The following is a 19,007-nucleotide window of genomic DNA, read 5'->3' on the forward strand; positions in this document are numbered from 1 at the left end:
TAAATTTTTTTAACTAAAAAAATCAGACTGGAACATAAAAATCAAATGACTATTTTTTCACAATTTATCATGTAGTTATAACACAGAGAAATTAAAGCAAGAATTTTAATTTTCAAAGGTGCTTTTTCTCTGTGGTAATAATTTCTTTGAAAATTTCTAATTCTTGTGTATAACTTTCTAAATATACAATTTAGAGAGAATTGCCAATTGCCCCGTTTGCGTGGATTCATGCAAAGCTCTTGATAGTTCCTAAGTAAGACCCTCTATTCTATTTTTCCTGCCAATTATCAGTTACTTTTTCTGTTAGATGTCAGAATTTCATTAAAGTTGTTTTTACTGCATCTTAAATTCACTACATTGCAATTCAATTGTCTCCTTTAAAATGAAAAAAAAAAATGAGCTATGGAAATATTTAAGTGAATTGCCAGAGCATAAATGCTTTTTAGTGTCAGAGGGACAGTTCAAAATGTCATTACTTAATTTTAAAGTTTTTTTTGCCTTCCTAAACTATTCAATAACTTAGAAACCTGCTCACACACACTTGTACTTTTTCAGCAATCCTCTTTTAATAAGTCTTGGGTACTTTAAAAATGTAGTCATTGCTTTGTAGTACCCTATATTTTAAGCAATAGTACTTATATGTTCTATAATAATTAATACATGTAAAAAATGTTACAAATAAGAAAGTAAATGAAAAGAATGAAATCATTAAATCCTCACCATTTTAAATTGTTTCCTGTGTTTTCCGTAGTCAAGTTTCTATACTGATGAGTCAGAACTATAATCCTTTCCTCTGTATCTCAAATGATTTCTCTATTGGGCAACAGTAAAATATTGTTATATATTTTTGTTTCACATGTGCTTATAGTTTCTGTATTTGTGAAATAATGAGGAATATATTGTGCTGTAATTCCAATGTTTTCTCCAAATTTTAAACAAATATCCACTTGCATATATTGAATAATATGTAATTTTGTTACTGAACCAGGCTCATTTTGCCCACCGCCCAGTATGCCAATCACCCAGATGACGAGTTTTGCAGCAGAGAAAGGATTTATTCACAAGGCAGCCAAGTGAGGAGAGGGGAGAACAAGTCTCAAATCTACCTCCTCAAAAATGGGGATTAGGGATATTTACGAGATAAGGGGTAGGGTCATCTGAAGTGTGGAGATAGCTGATTTGAGGTAAGGAGAAGTAAGGTAATTGATGATCTACACAAGCGTAGTCAAGCTTCATGGTTCTTCATAGAAAGCATGTTCACAAAATCACGATGTTAGCATGGTCTGAGCGTCGAGTTTTCGGTCCCCTGATGTCAAAGGGTCATCTATCAGCTATTCGCACAGGCCCAGTTGATGAGTTGTTTGTCTTAACTGGCCTGAACTGGACAAGGAATCAACTCTCAGTTCCTGAACACCAACTTAAGCACCCATTACCACAGTGACCCAAGCTTTAGAGATGTTATCTATAGGGTGGGCTTTAGTAATGTGTTATCTAACTACTTTTGTAAACAAACAAGGGGTGAGTATAGTTATAACAAGTTGGTCCCCAGTTTCTATTTCCCCACCAATCTGAAATAACAGCTATATACAATCGTAAATCCCTATATATAACCAGCTTCTTATTTTTGTTAGTCTCTTACCCAATTGCCAACACTCGTTTCAAATTCAAATTTTAAAACCATGTGATGTTTTAAAAATAGTTTCATTTTGCCAATGGAAGGATCTACTCTAAGTCTTTCTTGTTGCTTTAGAAATTTTTCTTCAGAAGTTCTCTACTTACTCTTCCCACTTAATTTTGGAATTACTTTCAAGTTAAAAATAAAATAACTTGAAAACGTTTATCATAGAGAATTCTAGTGTTCCCGGGACCGAATGCTCCTTTTCCTCCAGTATCATGGTATGGGGGTGGCATGTGATTAGATTCCTGCTCCTTGGAGTTAGACAGAGATTTGTTACTATCTCTTGCCAATTGGCTTTGTCTAGAAATTAAATGAGTCATTTCTGGCTTAAGGTTCACGAGGTCATATGCAAGCTCTCCTTTGTATCCTTTCCTCTGTCACTTTCCAGACAAGATCTCATGTTGAACAGATAGGAAATAAGACCAAAGATCAAATTGCTGGATCTCTACATGGAAGAGGCCTCTCTAGTCAGCTTACTAGGCTCACATGATTGGTATGAGAGAAAACTAAACTTTTGCTATAGATTGTCTTACTAATTCTCCAGTTGCATGCCTTTCCTTTTAGAGATTGCAATTAGTCACTACTTTAAAGAATCCAGGACAGAACACAGAGAACCTAATGTGAGGCCAAGTAGATTAGAGTGGGCTCTTCTCCCAGCAGCTCACCTTGGAGGTCAAATATAGGCAGATGCCATAACACAAGTGTGTGACTTCCTGCATCCCTCTGCTCGAGGGTCTTTTTCGACCATTGTAGTGTACTCGGACGTTGTTCCTGAGTTCCCGCCTGCCCACCCGTGCAGAGATTTTAATGCCCTAGGAGTGTCCCTTAAGCAAAATAATCTGAATGGGTAGATAAATAGCCCAGCTTCTTTGCCTCTTCACAGAACAAATCTTAGTGTATTCTAAATAGCCTATTAGTGGGATTGAATCCCAGTTTCCCTTATAGGCAATCTGCCAATTATGAAACTCTTTATTGGTTTTCTTCTCTTTCTGTCTCACTTTCCTGCTTCCTGCATGCTTCCTGAAGTGATCTCCCAAATAAAATGCTTGAACACGAATCCTCGTGTCAGGTTCTGTGTTTGGAAGATCCCAAACTAGGATAATAAACATGTATCAAACTTTCAACTATAATATATTGAAAAATAAGACAGCTTTGTCCTCTGGGCTCCACTGTCAGTGCCAACTTTCTTAATAGCGTTACCTATTCTGCTGACACTTACTCTGCAAGAAATAAAACTTGAGAGCTCCCGGGATAAAGGAAAAGGTAAAGCATCAAAGAAACAGGATCATTATGCCTATATGGCAGTCACATAACTTGGCCATCTTCCATTTTTAAGTCCTTATTTTTTTATTGTTTTAGGTTCACAGCAAAATTGAGAGAAAGATACAGAGATTTCCTGTGTAACCCTTGCCCCCACACATGGATAGCTTCCCCCAAATATTCCCTCACCAGAGTGGAATATTTATTACAATTGATGAGCCTGCATTGACAGATCATAGCCACACAAAGTCCATAGTTTACATTAAGGTTCATTCTTGGTAATGTACTTTCTATGCATATGGACCAATATACCACCATTATAGTATCATTCAGAGTATTTCCCACCATTATGGTATCATTATATTGGAAGTTCTAGTTAATGCCCTAAGAGAAGAAAATAAAATGTATACAGAATGGGAAGGAAGAAATCAAACTGTCATTGAGACTTAATGGGCAGTGTGTTGAGATTTCTGGGAAAGATTTTCAAATTGATTTTGAAAATGAGGGCCTTGGTTGTCAAAGTCAATTTTTTTTCCACCGTCTGCCTTCCTCCTTTGGATAATAGCATGGGATGATGTGATATTTAACATTGTTTCAGGCATCATGAGACAACAAGGGGAAGTCAGAGGAAACATACAGGTATCAGCCTATAGCTGTGATATCACTAAAGAGCTGATCCAGCCCAGCGTCTGCCTACCTAGGACTTTTTGATCTGGAAGTCAATTATATGTTTCCATTTTATAAATACTTTTGTTCCTTAAAGTATTATAACTCCTATGCAAGGCTTACCTGAAACATAATTTAGAGAAAATCCTTAGTTATATTTAAAAATAAGAGTTGCAAATTATAATGAAGAAAATAACAGATATACCAATTAGTATTACTTATTAAATAAGGTATACTTTTATCTGTTAAAAAAATCAGAAGGAGGAATATAATAAAAAAAACTACAATCAATAAAACTGAAAACAGAAAGACAATAGGATAAATCAATGAAATTAAATCATGGTTATTTAAAGATCAACAAAATGTATAAATCTCTAGACAGATTGATCAAGAGAAGAGAAGGTGGCACAAACTACCATAACAGAAAGGGGAATATCACTACAGATCTTACAGACATTAAAAAGACTATAATGAAATATAATAAAAACTTTACCTCAATAAATTTGGCAACTTTGATGAAATGGACACATGCCTTGAATACAAACTATCACAGGTTAGTCAAGAAGAAAAGACAATATATAAAGTCCTATGTATGTAGATAAAATTGAATTTTTCAGTTAAAAATCTTACCACAAGAAAACTGAAACCAAAAAGGCCTCAACGGCAAATTGTACCAAATATCTAAAGAAAGAAATAATACCAGTTCTACAAAGACACTCTCAGAAAAGAGAAAACAAAAGATGAAATCACAATTCATTTTATGAAGCCAAGATTATTTTGACTCCAAAAACAAATTACAAGAGGGTAAACAACAGAGCAATATACTGCTAAAGCATAAACACAAAAATCTTTAAAAATATTAAAAAAAATTAAATCCAGCCATATATAAATATGGGAATGTATTATCAACAGCTAGCTTATATAAGAAGTAGCTACTATCTCTAGGGCTGAGATAAAGTACCTATGAAAGACCTCCCCCTACCTGCCAGGGTTGAGATTCAGACTTTGCTTGACAGGGCACTGCTCTGGATCACTGTGTGGCAGAGAAGTCATGTGGTGCTGTGCCTGAGGAACTTGCTGGAAATCCACCCTCTCCAGTACCAGTGAAATCTGGACATGGGCTTGGGTCTCCAGAGATACTCTACTACAAAACACCTCAAGGGGGTTATCACAGGCAGTTTTGGGTGCTCTTTACCATGGAGCAGTGCCGAACCCCAGACTAAGAGAATCTGCACAGGTTGAGTGCTGGAAATGCCATCTGTGCTATAAGACCTGGGCACTAGAGAAGCTGCATGTGTTAGGGGCTTGGTGCTGGAAATTCATCCCTTACTGCCGGCCCCGGGCGCAAGAGAATCTGCATAGTCTATGGGAGCTTATAGTGCTGGAAATACCATCCATGCTACAGGACCCTGGTTCAATAGGGGATGCAAATGCTGTAGGACATTGGTTCTGGATATTTAAACCTTGTGATTGGACCCTGGTGCAATAGAAACCGCATATACTATAGAAGTTTGGTGCTGGAAATATCACCTGTGCTACAGGACCTGGGTGCTAATGAAAAGTACATATTTGGAACTTGGTGCCGAAAATACCACTCATGTTGCAGGACCCTGGTGCAAAGAAGCTACACATGCTATAGGATCTTGGTGCTAGAAATACAATCCTTGCTGCAGTACCCTCAGACAAGAGAAGCTTCACATGCTGCAGAAGCCTGGTGTGGGAGAAGCTTCCCATGATGCAGTTGCTGGGGGATGCATTATACACTGCAAGAGCTCTACATGGGAAAAGCTAACCACACAATAGGAGATGGGAGCTGGAGAACACAAGAACCAGAAAGCAAAAATTATTTCCATGTTCAATATCTATCAGTGCCTTTACTGACAAAACTTAAAAACATACCAACTGACAAAGGGAAAATATTTAATTTGACCAGATCCATTTTCTCAGAGCAGAAAATGTGATAGAAATTTAAAAGTCTATGCAAATCCTTTACTTATAAGTTTAAAATATTTTTGAGGCAAATTAAAGAATATTTAAATAAATTGAGAGATACAGTATATTGGTGGATTGGAACAGACAATATTTTTATGATGTAAATTCTTTCTCTATTGACCTGTGGATTCAATGCAATCACACTCCAAACCGTAACAGGATTTTGTAGAAGTTGTCAAGCTGATTTTAATATTTACAAGAAAATGTAAACGACCTAGGATAGCAAAATAATTTTGACAAAAGAGAACAAAGTAGGAGGATTTACCCTGCCTGATTTTGTGATTTATTATAATGTTACAACAATTAATGTAGTGCAGTTTTGTTGAAGAATAGACAAATACGTCAATAGAACAGAAAAGAAAGTTCAGAAAAAGGGAAAAGCAGTCTTTCTAAAAAATGACAGAACAACTAGATATTAAATGAAGAAACAAAAACAGAAGCAAACTAACAAAAAAACTGACTTTTATGTCATGCTGTACAAACAAGTTAACTTGAAATGGATGATAGACCTAAATATAAAAACTCAACGCTAAGGTTTTAGGTAAAAATATATGAAAAAAATCCTCACAAACTTGGGGTATACAAGGATTTCTCAGACAGGACTAAAAATTAATTAATTAATTATTAACTAATTCTGAAATTAGATTTCACCAAAATTATTTTTAAGGATACCATTAAGAAAATGCAACGGCAAGCCACAGAGTAGAAAGAAATAATTGCAATATATACATCTTACAGATGACTTTTATTTAGAATATAAAAAGAGCTCTTTAAATTCAATAAGATGACTTAAGAACCTGGTACAAATGGCAAAGAGATTAGAACACTTAAAAATAAATTCTAATACAGTCATGCACTGCATAAAAATTTTTCAGTCGATGATGGACTGCATGTACAACTGTGGTCTCATAAGACTAACACCATATGGCCTGGATGTATAGTAGGCTATACCATCTAGGTTTGTGTAAGTATAGTATATGGTGTTTGCACATCAACAAAATTGCCTAACGACCCATTTCTCAGAAGTATCTCTGTGGTTAAGCGACACATGACTGAGTATTTATATTGTTGAAATTCTACCCCATAACATAAAAGAAGAAATACTGATACACTCAACAATATATATGAATCTCATAAACATTACATTGAATGAAAGTAGCCAGACTTCATTTATATGAAATTCTAAGAACATGAATTTAATCGTTAACAAAAAGAAGGATTTCATCTATCTCATGATTAAGACTCCTTTACTCCTCAAAATGTCCTCAAAACATTTCCACGAATATTTCTCAGTCCAGTCATCACCAGAGTGGCCCATGTTTATCCTATATCAGAGAATGAGCTCTGCATTGTAACACATAATTTAATCCCTTTATTTCTGGAGCTTTGTTTTGCTCATTCAGGGTTTACTATAAGGTCTTAGGTATCAAATATGAGCATTAATTATTCCAAGAAATAACAGCAAAGATAGAAAAAAAAAATCCTAAAGAATTTAGACATTGAACTTTAGTTTTCGCTTAGTAGAAGAGAAAGAAAAAAATCTCTATGTGGAATTCAGTGCAGTACATGATCAAAATGAAAACCTTATTCGATAAGAAAAATGCTCTGGTTTTTGGGTTGTTTTTGAGAAATCTTAGTATGTGTAATACATTTTAGAATTATTTTTTTATCAGAAATCCTTAAAATAATAAAATGTTCTCATATTTAAGGAGATATACTCTAAATATCTGAAGCATTCAATTATTCATAAGAACTCATTTTGAAATAGTGACATATAAGTGTTAGATTAAGGTATACATTTAAATATTTCAATATATTGTTGAAAGCTTGGTTTATCAATGTGTAAATATATTATTAAAATAATGTTAACTGCTATATGTGAAATTAACTTGCTTATCTATGATCAGTGTACTCTTGAAGAATTAGAACCACACAAACTAATACAAATGAAATGTAGTATGTTTCAGAAAACTAAGTGTAGCAGAAAAGTCAAGTGATTAAAATTATCCACTTTATTAAAATCATAGATGATTCATAGCCAATTAACCTTTTCAAGCTAAATGATATGATCAAAGATGGATGATGACACACAAAATGTTAATCATAAACTTTTAGTTTTTTGCTACAACTCTCTATGATGAATATTAATAGGACTAGTTTAGATGTGCTCTTGTTTGAAGATATATTGGTTTTCTTATACCCAGTGAAGGAATGCCCTGATGCTTCTATCCATGGTCTACATTTTCTTAATAAGAAATATTAAAGAGATGTTGAAAGGGGTAGCAGTGACAGGATTCCCTGGAATTAACTTCCTTCAACCAGAAGATTCCATTCTAAACAGGTGGCAGGAAAATGGTGACTATTGGAGTGTTTAATTCCTCTAGGCATGTGGGGAAAATAAGTGAGACAAAAGATGAATCTTGACATAATACCTGTTCCTTATGTTAATATTTAGAACCGAGACGGAAAGGGAAATCTGTTTTTCATGTATTTAGCTGTCATGTTATGTCAGATAAGAAATGGAATCAGAGAAAGGAGAAAAGTATTGAGTTACTAGTTATTGTGTGTTTTTCACTTTACATATAATCATCAGAGTTTTGTCAGGTTTTTAATATTTCCTGTTTTATAGGTTCAAGGTCACAAAATTTGAAAATTTCAGAGCCAACATTTAATATAATTTTCCTTTAATTTCAGAATACCAGTCTCCTTTTATTGAAGAAAATCATCTTGCAAGTAGTTGAACATTCTTGCGTTCTCCCATAACTCAGTTGTTTCCCTGAGTAGGAAGAAGCACCTTCTCACAGATAAGTTAAAATTAAGACCTCATCAGAGGGGCTAGTTTCCTTAGTGACATGAAATTTGAAGTAAATAGACAAATGTATTTAACTCCCTCCCTCCACCTCTTCTCTTCTGCTGATCTCTAATGACCTCATCCTCATGTATGCGGAAGGCTTATTAAAGATAGAATAGTTGGATAGTTAATAATATGTATCTTATTTGTTTTATAAAAATGGAAAGGAATAAAAGTAATATTTTTGAGCAATAAGTTCCATGTATTTTGGAAATCCCATTACACTTTTATGTAACATTTCTCACAAAGTTTTTAAGGGGGATGTTAATACTCCTATGCTAGGAGATGAACTCGTTGCAGAGAAATGAAGAAACTAGATCCTCAATTTAGTAACAGCTTGTAAGTGGAGGACATGACCATGAGGCAAGTCTGTTTGACTAGAAAAACCTTGTATTTTCAACAACATAGAAGTTGAAGCTATAAAACATATCAAATAATGAAGATGATGCTAGCCTGAATGAAGCTATCCTCTTTACAGAGAGGAATTAGAGAAGATTCCAGAGAGGAAGTGAATTTCACTCATTCTTCTAATCTTATGAAAATTTGATTAAATGAAGAAGAAAAGCCTTATTTATAAAACCTAAGAAAAAGATCAAACACTTCGACCTACATTTAATAAGAAATTTTCAAAACCCTATATCAGGAAAAGTTTGAGACTCTCCTGAAAAAACCAAAGTAGTCTTGCAAATGAATACAGAGCCATAAAGCATGACGACTTATTATCATAGCAATTCTCCCTTAGTTAGTTTACACATCTAATATGATCACAATAAAAATACCATCAAACTTTATTTTCTGAAACCTTCATGCCGAAGGTTTTAGGGAATAATAAAAAGCAAAAATAGTTAGAACTCCTTAAAACGAAGAACCAGGAAGAGACTCTATTATCATATATATAACTATATTATAATGTTATTATAAAGAATCCATAAATAAAACATGGCACATGAATGGAGAGTCAGCCTAGTGGAATAACAAAAATATTAAATGGTCCAAGCATACACGGAAATTTAGTGTGTGATAAAGGCAGCATCTCAAATCCTAGAGCAAATATTGATATTTTAATAAATGGCATTGACACAATAGGTTAGCCATTTGGAATACAATAAAATTAGATCCATACACGTGCCAAGGGAGAATAAACTTCAAAAGAATCAGATATATAAATCTGATTAAGAAGTAAGACTATAAAGTACTAGAAGTAAACATAAGTTAAATCTGGATGTGAAATAAAACTTTTAAACTATGCCTCAAACACTAGGTGCCATAAAAATAAATTTGATTAATTCAAATATATTACAAATAATCCCCAACTTTTACATGGTAAGATAAAAAAATGATAAGAAATATCCAGAGAAAAATGATGAACTGAAAAAAAAGTATCATATATCATGGATAATGGGCTTATCTCACTGATATCTAATAACTTAAAAAGTCAATGGGAAAAGGGAACAAAAATTCAAAAAATTTTGCAAATTGTATGAACAGATTTTATGAAAATGAATACAAAGATAGTTTAACTATATGCAATTTAACTTACATTGAAACACCATTTCTTACCTATCAGAACTACGAAAATTCAAAATTTCGATAGAATGCTGTGTTGGTGAAGTTACAACAGCCACTCTTTTATATTGCGGATGGGAATTAGGAATGGTACAGTTCCTATGGTTGGGAAAATGGCAACAAGCATCAAAATGGACACAGCAAGTCCACTTCTAGAAACTTTCTTGAAGTTAAACCTCCAATAACGTGAAAAAAATCACAGTTATTAATTATTACAGCATATATAATAAATAAACTAAGGTAACATTCATACAATGTAGTACAATGCAGTGATTAAAAAAATGAAAAGATCTTTAACTGTTAAAGAGTGATATCAACATTACATTTTTAGGTAACAGAGAAAGGTTCAAAGCAGTATATGCAGAGCGCTGCCTTTTATTTTAAGGAACTACTTTGGCAAAAATAAGCATGGCAATGATAAACCAGAAATTATGAAATTGGATATCTAAAGGGGATGATTGACGATGTGGTGGGAGATATAATGAGGCAGAAGGAGCTTCTAATTTTGAAATCATGTTATTTATTTACATATTTTAGCAAACATAAATTTACAAGGAATAGAAAAGAAAATTTGAAACCGAATACGAAAAGAAACAAATGAATCAATGCATATCAAATTGATAGCAAAAACGCAGTGAAGAAAAATAATTTAAATTAATACAAGAAACATTGACATGTATCCTCAGTCCCAAGACAAAACAAAAAAGAACCTCAAGTATATTTTTAACGAACAGGTAAATATATTAATTTTTTTGGAGACAAGCTTCTCACTGTGAGAGAAGAGGAATACACATATGTAATGGCAGAAGTTTAGATTGAACTAGAAGTATCAGAATAAACTTATAATTTAATAAAACAAAACAAAATTTATACACATATATACAAATGTATAATTATGTATGTATATATACACAGATATCTATGTGTATATATATATGGACATATATATGCATATATCCATATCTATATATATATGGCCAAATTGGGGACAATTTAAACATCATATGAATAATGACATTTTATTTTAAAAACTAAATAAAAATGGAATCTATTAGTCTATATTGAGATTAAAAATCAAACAGAAATACATCATTGACATGCACTTGGGTGCACAACTGTAGACTTATTTTTTAACAATATATGAAAAAATGAATTAAGCTCTATTTTATCAGTGCTAAACTGTGTAATTGATCCCTGACTTCTCTCAGGGGGCATGTGATTTAAGATGTCTGGAACCACTTCTTGTAAGCGTTTTGTGATTAAAACAAGAAAGCCACATACATATATGCTCAAACCTCATTTTGATAGTTTTTATAATGGAATCATTCCAATATAAAAGCAGGCATTTTGACACTGCTATATTTTCATATTTTACCTACACTAAAAATAAGTTTGCTTTCTGAAGAAATTTACTGACTGACTTTGTATAAATTTTAAGTCTCTCTCTCGTTCTCTCTCTCTCTCTCCATGTAAATTTAGTTTACTTGAAATTTTACTTCTTATGTAATCTGTCCTCATGTACCCGAGGAGGTCTAAAAGTTCAGGGAATTGGTTTTAGGATGCCAAATGACTTTTCTCTTTGATATGCATTGAAGTAGTTTCTGGTCATGGTGTGAAATTGCAACTTTGATAGTCATTTTTATTCACCATTGACATTCTAGAAAACTTACTTTGGTTGAGGCTTCTGGCTCCATCTTCCAGTCATCTGTTGACTCCGTTAAGGAAGGCATGGTGAAAATTGCTTCTCCTCCTTTTGTCTTTTGATTAAAAGAATTTTTCATACTTTTTGGACACCAAATATTGAAATTTACACATCCAGAATTCACACACTGTGATTTCTCTTGATTGTTAAGTATTCTTAGGGTAAATATTCATTCCTGTTAAGTATTCTTAGGGCAAAATTTTCAAAGAACTTTCAAATTCTGATTAACCTTACTAGAGGGAGAAGTCTTTTAGAAGTAAGATCTTGACCTCACATTCCAGAGTCAGGAGCCCGGGGTTGGTAGTATCAGAGACATCAGAAGCTTAGATACAGCTGTCAGTTCTGTTTCTAAACTGTCAAACCCATTTTCATGGAAGCTAAATGTTTACTAACAGAAGATCAACTATGCTTTTTTTTTTTCTTTGCAGGCTTTTTGTACATTATTGTTTTCATTCTACTCCGTATTTATTTTTGCTTCTTTCTGTGTATTCTCCTTTTGCCTTTTAGCTGTACTGAAAGATCTAACCTCTTCTACTTTATGTTTCACAACATTAATTATTTAAAGGAAAATTTGTGCCAATTCTTTTCTTGGATAGAATTTTTTATAATGTTTAATAAATTTTCTAGTATATATTATTGGGATTAAGTCTGGGCAACCAGTCGAGAATCTCATGAGTTTTCTTTTGTTTTTGTATCCAGTCTCACAATGATTATGTTAGTTATTTTATTTTGCTATAGCAAGAGACTTCCCAGGAAAATGTAGAATTATCCTGTAAAATGAAGTTGCAGATATAATGTTGAATTGGTCTATCACAGGCCTTTCTCTTTAATGATTGTAATACAAGTTTAACAAATGCTAATAACTAAATTTGTCTTAAAAAAATTTACACTACAACACAGTAAAAATATCCTATTGTAACTATATTTTCAGTCTGTATTTACTTCATGTATATATTTTGTCATATTTCAGTGTGTAATATGAATTTACCTCCTGCTCAAGAAGTTCCCTACAACAAGTGTCGTCCTATCACACTTCTCTAAAGGTATTCTATCTATCAGACTGCATATTTGGAACTTCAGTGATTAAAAAAATGAAAAATGTAGAAAGAATCATAGAAACCGGAGATCCAGAAAATGAAAGGAAGGGTTAAATTAAAAAATCAAGTTTGGCCATATAGTAAAGATCTAGGAGGAAGGCGGAGAAGAGTAAATGTAAAAGCTACATAGTTTGGAGTTGGGAGAATTTGTGGGCTTGAAAGAGGATAGATGCTCAGCACTGAAATGTTTGTGAGCAAAGGGTAATAGGAGATGATGGGGGACGTTAACCCAGTAGAGTAGTGACATTCTGCATGATTTCAGAGAAATACAAGCAAGGAACTTGAGAATTTTTTTAAACGAGTGCAATGAGAATAATATTTCTGCCATGATTAAGCTGATTTGTGTTCATTTCTCTTTTTATAGCAGGTTCAACACTTTGACCTCCACCTCAATTATTTCCCTGGGGCAGGAGAGGAAAGCACAAGATTTATATAGCTCTAGATGTCGATATTGTTGGAAAGAGAATGGATTTCTTAAATCAATTTACTGTCTCTTTAACTTGTCAAATATTATATCTAGAAGACTGAATTTGGAATCTTCTCAAGGTGTAAAGGATCTTCCACTTTTTCCTAGGAACCTCTGCTATGAATCATCTCATGTCATCATTGAATGTTATCATGCCATCATTGAATATTTAAAAAAAAAAATCTATCCAACCAATTTGGTCCCAGGATATCAAGGAAAGAAGAAAGTGGTGTGACAACATGTGAAATGCCAAAGCTATGTTCCTCTACCCTTCCTGTGATTTCTCCTTATCACTAGAGCTATCAATGAATGAATTAGGTTAATGGAAGGCAAGATGTTTATCTAAAATGGAGAGAAATACTCCATGACATGTGGACTTGTGTGTGTTTGTGTGTGTCTATGCATGTGTGTATGTGTGAGTGTACTGGTGTGAATTTGTGTTTACTTACCTAAATGATTTGGTTTGACACTCTCTGAGGCTTTTGCATCTGAGTTCCTACATCATTGCTTAATTTGGGAAACCATAATCATTATTTCTGTAGATATTCCCCTCCTACCTTTATTTTTTTAACTTTCTCTAGTGTGACCAATGATCATAACCCTGCAGGGAGTTACACATATTATAGTGAATTTTAAACATCAATGATAAAGAGAAAAATGCTAAGTAAGTTTCCAGAGGGATTAACACATCATCTAAAAAGAAGTGTGAGGAATAAATACAGTAATGCTTAATGTAAAAACAAAATAGAATTATGTTTTAAATATATGCAGAAAATAAAATTAAACTTGGAATTACTTATGCAGTAAAATGATCACTTAAATATGACAGTGAACAAATAAAATTTCAAATGAAAAGAAATTTACATAAAACTTCCTTTTTGAGTGGACTTTAGAAGAATCATTTGAGCAAAACAACAAATAAATCTGGGAAGAAATTAATGTGGTATGGTGAGTAAGAGAAAGTAAATTTTTCAGTGAAGTGTATGATTACCTTGATAGGATTTATCAGGGAAAGTGGGAGAGAGAGAGAAGAGAAAAAAAGAAGAGGAATTTATCCATAGAATTAGAAATTCCAGAGGATACCAACGATTGGCAAGTGCCTGAGAGTGGAAGGCAAAGAAAGTAAGAGTGTGCCGAAAATTAAAAAAAAAAAAGTGCGTGCTTTCTTGTTTGCCAAGGATATTTAGATACTGAGTTAAAAGTTCTTTTAGGGAAACAGACAAAGAGGTCACTGGTTTTCTTTTAGGACAGTGCTGGGCTAGACTTTCTGTTTAGTGAGTTAATATTATACTACTTTGTGGGGGAAAATGTTGACATGTAGGTTTCTGTCCACTGGAGATGCAAATAATTTCTTTCCAGTGGAACAGATATCTCAAAAAATTCTGATTTATAGTCCTATAAATTGTATCATATAAATAAGAATTTCATATAATGAAGAAACCTTCAAAAAAGTGATGACTGATGCTTCACTTCACCTTCTAAATATTGTGCAAAATTTCTCTTTTGGCCAATTCTAGCCAAGATCCATGTAGGGAAGAAGATTCTGTGGAATATTTTTCTAACTTATATAAGTTGATATCATCAGAGCAGTGAATAATGTAACTTCATATCATTCTCAAAAAATTACCTATTTTTTTCATTTTCAATACTAACATAGCCTGTTCATTTTAAATTAGGATTCCACTTTCTGGAATATCCATAATTAATGTTTAAATATAGAGCTGTGCTACTATTTTTTTTTTTTTTTTTTTTTGTGAGGAGATCAGCCCTGTGCTAACATCTGCCAATCCTCTTCCCTTTTTTTTTTTTTTGCTGAGGAAGACTGGCCCTGGGCTAACATCTGTGCCCATCTTCCTCCACTTTATATGGGATGCCGCCATAGCACAGCTTGCGAAGCAGTGTGTTGGTGCACGCCTGGGATCTGAACCAGAGAACCCTGGGCTGCTGCAGTGGAGCGTGCACACTTAACCACTTGCACCACCAGGCTGGTCCCCTGTGCTACTATTTATTAATTTAAAACATTTTAACAAGTACCCTCTGCACTCTGGAGTGATTCATATTAAATTATAGACACCATTGGCTTTCTTTATCTACATACTAGAGCTTAAAATAATTATCCTTGTCAATTACCAGGTAGGTTGAGAATGAACAGTGTGCTTTATGCACCAAACACAACAATCAGCTAATTATAACATTTCAAAGTAAAATGTTACCAACATTGTTAGTTATTAGGGAAATGCCAATTAAACCATGAGCTACCACTTCATACTCACAAGGATGGTTATAATCAAGATGACAAAAAACAACACATGCTGACGAAGATGTGGAGAATCAGAATCCTTATACATTGCTGAGGGGAGTGTAAAATGGTACAACCACTGTGGAAAATAGTTTGGCAGTTCCCCCAAAAGTTAAAAATAAAACTAGCTTATGATCCAGTAATTCCATTCTTAGGTCTCTGTCAAAGATAAATGAAAACATATAACTACAAAAATATTTGCATGAAAATGTTAACAGCAGCACTCTTCATAATAGAGAAAAACTGTAAAGAATTAAATGCTTATCAACTGGTTTACTGTTAGACAATATATAGTATATCTACAGCATGGAACTCTATTCAAAATAAAAAAAAAACAAAATACTGACGCACACTACCTCATGGATGATCCTTAAAAGATATTGTGCTAAGTAAAAAAAGCTAGACATAAGACCACAAATTCTATGAATCCATTTATAGGAAATGTCCACAAAAGGCAAGAAAGAGACAGAAAGTAGATTACTGGTTTCCTGGGTGTGGGGTGGAAGCAAGAATTAAGTATAAATAGACAAGATGGGATGAAAATATTCTAAAACTGATTTATGGTGATACTGTAATCACTCAGTAAAGTTACTGAAAATACTTGTGTTGTCCACAAGAAGTGGTTAATAGTATGATATTTAAAATATTCATCGGGGCTGGACCGGTGGCACAAGTGGTTAAGTGCGTGCTCCGCTGCGGCGGCCCGGGGTTCACCGGTTTGGATCCCGGGCCCGCACCGAAGCACCGCTTGTCAAGCCACACTGTGGCGGTGTCCCATATAAAGTGGAGAAAGATGGGCCTAGATGCTAGCCCAGCGCCAGTCTTCCTCAGCAAAAAAAGGAGGATTGGCAGATGTTAGCTCAGGGCCGATCTTCCTCAAAAGAAAAAAATAAAATAAAATAAAATAAAATAAAATAAAATAAAATAAAATAAAATAAAATAAAATAAAATAAAATAAAATATACCTCAGTAAAGTTGTTAAAAGAAAAAGAATAAAAAAATTATGTCTAGAATATTTTAATGTTGTATTTCATTTTCCTCTCAACAGCAGCTGCCTCCAGATGGAAATGTGAAAGTTTTCAAAAAAATAATTAAATCTTGTTGCTCTAATCTAAACCTGTCATTACACCTAAGTAATTTGCTATACCATTTATACATTGACAAGAAGGTACCACTGCATTCACACTTAAATGGGAAAAAAACAAAACAAAACAAAAATCCTCCATTAATACTATAATATTAATATTGAGAATTGGTGAATTTTATTGCATATAAATTATATCTCTATAAAGATGGTAAAGACACCAAAAAAATCATCTTGATACTAACAGAATATACAAGAAACTTCTAAAAATCAACAAGAAAAAAACAGTTAACTCAAAGGAAATAGCAGAAATTATGAACAGATAGGTCATAGGAAAAACTGAATAGTCAACAAGTATGTGACGACATTGAAGCCAGGTACCTGAGGGTTAGCATAGATATTCAACAAGAACAGGATTACCTTTCTGGCTTTGTTGCCAACAGACATAGATGAATCTTGTCAATGTGCTGTTTCCTTGTTTAATCTGAGGGGTGACTCAGATTAAGGATTTGTGTAAGGATTTGTGAGCTTGTTTTGGAAAAGAAAGAGAATGCCTTCAGGGAGGTTGAGATCAACCTTGACCAGTCCCCTGGGGCCATTGATGCCCAGAAGTCAGATTGCCCAAGGGCTTCTCTGGAGTGAAAGATAACCCTTTTGTTTCTCTGAAACTCCTTCTGCCAAGCCCCTTAGCTCTATAAACCCACCCTGCTTTATTCTCTTCTTAAGGCGGATTTGAGAGAACCCATCCTTCCACCTTTTCACTTTGGCCAATTTGAATAAAAGCTTTCTCCATCTCTAAGCATAGATGGCTCAGTGATTGGTTTACTGCACGTCGGGCACACAATTGTGAGACTAAGACTTTCACTATCAACATACCTAACATGGCTAAAAATCAAAGTAATGCATTTTAAAACAATAGTGAGATTAAAGATTATAAGAATCAGAAATGCAAATTTAAATAAAATGCATTATGTGATCATGTGAAGCATCAACAAAAATGAAGGAAAAGGGGTCTTCATTATCTGAGGACAGTACAACCTGGTGCAGTCATTATATAAAATAATACAAAGAACTTAGATAAATTATGAATGTATATAACAGGTATGTCATTAGTCATGAGCATAGATGCTAATCTCAATATTGTTTGTGTTTGCGAAAAACTGAAGCTACCTTGAAGACTATCTCGGAGAACCGAAAAGTAAAATCTGGCAGTTGAGTCCATGAATTTAGATGCAATAGCCTGAAACACAGACACACATAGGTCACTGTCAAAAACTGTCAAAGGAAATAAGGTCTTTAGCACAAATTCCATTTATATGAATGAAATTACCTGCACACGTTAAATATTATGTATTTTATTTGAATATTTACCAATTCAACAATCTATATTAAACATGCCACAGTAATATCTATGATGTAGGATGGGAAATAAGTGAGGGGAATGGGCCTAGAAGGCAGTAACTAGGTAACTGTATTAGTTTCCTATTGCTACAGTAAAAAATACCAAAATTTAGCAGCTTTAAACAATGTCCATTTATTATCTCATAAGAAATTCAGGAGATTTGGCTGGTTCTCACAAGAAGTCTGGTGGGATCTGCTTAGGGTCCAAAAGCCTGAAATCAAAGTGTCCACAGTGTTTCACTCCTTACTAGAGTATGTTGGGGGGATATCTGCTTTCAAGATCATTCAGGTTGTTGGCAAAATTCAGTTCTTTGTAGTGGTGGGACTGAGATCTTTATTTCCTTGCTGGCCATTGGCCAGAGGTTGTTCTCAGCTTCTAGAGGCTGCCCACATTCCCTGATTCCTTTCTTCATCTTTGAAGCCAGTACCTATAGGTTGAGTTTGTCTCATGCTTCCAATCTCTCTGATCCTTTCTGCCTCTTCTCTCCTCTGCTTTCCTTTTACACTGCATCTCTGACTCCAGTGGGAGAAATTTTTCTGCTTTTAAGTAATCAAGTGATGACAATGAGCTCACTTTGATAATTCCAGATAATCTTACTATTTTAAGGTCCATACCCTTAATTCCATCTGCAAAATCCCCTCATAGCATACCTAGACTAGTGTTTTTTTGAATAACCAGGGGACAAGAATCTTGGGGATATTTAGAATTCTGCCTGTAACAGTAACTAATAAAATAGAGGGAAGGTGCTTGTAGGGACCAGTGTTGAGAGTGTGCCATGGTTCAAAATTAAATGAAACAGACTAAAACTCTTCAAATTTTATCTGGATGTTTTAAGGTTCTAAATTTTAAGGTTAATTTGCATATTATAAGTAAGATCTATATATATATTTTTTTCTTGTGAGGAAGATTGTCTCTGAGCTAAAATCTGTGGCAATCTTCCTCTA

The sequence above is a fragment of the Diceros bicornis genome, chromosome 27 (genome assembly GCF_020826845.1).
Source record: "Diceros bicornis minor isolate mBicDic1 chromosome 27, mDicBic1.mat.cur, whole genome shotgun sequence".
NCBI lineage: Eukaryota > Metazoa > Chordata > Mammalia > Perissodactyla > Rhinocerotidae > Diceros > Diceros bicornis.